Here is a 2,506-nt window from a genome sequence, read left to right as displayed (position 1 = left end):
CAGAGGAAAACATACGATGATTAAAAACAGTAATTAAATTATTAATGCTAGATGTAAGATGAGAAGACGCCCCTGTATCCATGTGCCAACTGGAATCTTTAACATCTTGTGAAAGGCGCGTGTTTTGATCAATCGGGTGATTCGGAAACTGAAAACATGAGCCATTCTGATGAGCAAAAGCTTGGGGCCTGTTAGAAGTGTACTGCGGATGCCAAACTGAAGTGGGTTGATTCTGTCCAATATAAGAGCATGGTGGCCAACTGTTACTGTTATAGATATTAGGCTCAGTACTAAAATTTGGCCATGAGGCATGATGAGTGTAAGTCCACGAGCTAGGAGATGCATCCTACCAGTTAACATTTTTATTATGGGCAAAGCCACACTGAGCCAAGAGTTGGGCTTGAGTATTTATTATTTTGATCAATTGGGCTTCGGAGTTAGAGTTGGGCCAGTGTTGATTGCCATTGTTCCACTTAGCATTTGCCATGACACTTAAAATAATTGATAGGGTTTAATTTTTGGTGGCTGCCTTAACATGCCTTAACATACGAGAAGCACAAGATCACAAAGAAAAAATTGTGACTCCACTGAGATTTGATAGAATCTTCGAGAAAAAGTACTAAAAAAATAGATCACACTAAATGCGAAGGGATCCTTCTCCGGAAAAAAAAAAAAAAAAAGGTAAGAAAAGTAAATTTTTTTTTTTTTTTTTTTTTTTTTTGAGAGGCTTTTGTCTGTTGCACAAGAGATGAAATTATGTTGAATGCTTTCTTATTTCATGTGCAAAGAAACACGTGAGGAGTTGTTGGAGGCTTGCAATTGGCAATACTCGTTAGAGAGGAGGCGCCGATTAGAAAAAGGGATTTTCTATTTCCTTTTTATGTTGTATTTTTTTTTTCTTTAGACAGCGGGTATATCTTGATGTGATCGGTTGGGAGTATGTAAAAAATTAATTGAATAGAAAGTTGAGGGATGGAGTTGTTATGGCATCTGATACCATGTTGAAAGGAAATATAGATGTGTATTATTCTGAATGAGTAATCAGTACATGTAAAAAGGCTATATATAGCCAAAAACCCTAACAATAAGTAATGGGCTAAGCCCAACAAACATAATACATGGACTAGAATAATATAGATAAATAATATAGTCTAACAATAAACACATGCTTGTGACATCAGTTTATTTGGCATTTATGTTTCAAAAGTATTGAATTAACTTTTACTAAGCTAATAATCGAACTCAGGACCTCTCGCACCCAAAGCGAGAATCATACCAATAGACCAAATGCCCTTTTGCTATATGTCTCTACTGTATTTATGTATAAGATTGAAACATAGCTTGAAGTATTGCACTTACTCTCTACTTTGTATTTCTGCTGTTTGAACTTGAACTTAAACTATTGCTGGTGTTTCACATTTGTCTGTTGAAAAAATAAAAAAATAAAAAATTCCACCAAGATCACTGTATTGGTGACGACATAACTGCTTTGTCCTAGTTTTCTAACTTACAGATTTAGATTAAATATGTTTGGTTTTGCATTACATGGACATCTGGAGCATTGTTGCAATGAGACGGGTGTGATGTTTTTTGTTATTATGGAGTATATGAAAAAAAAAACACATCTATTGTTGCTCGAAAACTTGCAGTTTGGTGATGGTAGATCTGTAGACACATATTGCCTTTAAAGAAAAGACATCTTTTTATATAAGATTGCATTTGATCAAGTTATGTAATAAGATGATACTGAAGTGGCAATTCTTTGGCAGAGGATTATATAGAAAACAACACTTTATTTTATGATTGTATATGTTAACACATGTGTAGTAGTAAAAAGAATCGTGTGCAAGTCGTAATTGTTATATAGAGCATTGTCAAATTAAATCATGTCGTCCTAATAATGAAGTTGCATATTCATTTGACCAACTTGGTGCCTAAATAAACACATACCAATGACTTAAATTATTGCAAGAAACTTGTTTAGCAGGTAGATCTGCTTTATCTTGAGTTGAATTTTGCTTATATTAGCAGTCCAATATGGATTTTGCATAAAATAGTGGAATTAATAATGGTTGATAAAAATGAGCAGATATTCAAAAAAAGGGGCATTCCGAGAATCGAACTCGGGACCTCTCGCACCCAAAGCGAGAATCATACCACTAGACCAAATGCCCACTTGCTTAATACGTCTGTTGATATTCATTATTATCATTGTTGAAGCTTGAGTTTATTGATGACAATACATGGTTCATTTTCATGAAGTACACAATTGCTCAAAGTCTGTAGCATCACTGATTCAGATTTACTTGTGCCTTGAGTTATTTGGCTCTCTATTTTGAACTTCTGGTTTAGAATTACTGAATTTTGCATTGAGGCTACTATGATTATTAATACCGTTGTATATTTATTTCTTGCAATTTATTTTAATCCCTCCATTAGACGGACGTGTTTCTATGAATGTATACCAAACTACATGTATCCTTGTTTAAATGATAATGTGTCACTT

At 34.1% G+C, this 2,506-nt stretch overlaps 1 non-coding gene across 1 annotated transcript; it reads right to left on the bottom strand.

The window, feature by feature from the left end:
* Window positions 1-2,102: 2,102 nt before the first annotated feature.
* On the bottom strand, window positions 2,103-2,174 carry TRNAP-UGG (transfer RNA proline (anticodon UGG)). Its single transcript has one exon. It is a non-coding gene; the product is annotated as a tRNA-Pro (tRNA).
* Window positions 2,175-2,506: the final 332 nt, after the last annotated feature.

This window comes from Rutidosis leptorrhynchoides, chromosome 4, assembly GCF_046630445.1.
Source record: "Rutidosis leptorrhynchoides isolate AG116_Rl617_1_P2 chromosome 4, CSIRO_AGI_Rlap_v1, whole genome shotgun sequence".
NCBI classification, from domain to species: domain Eukaryota; kingdom Viridiplantae; phylum Streptophyta; class Magnoliopsida; order Asterales; family Asteraceae; genus Rutidosis; species Rutidosis leptorrhynchoides.
This window is presented reverse-complemented; position numbering and strand designations above follow the sequence as displayed.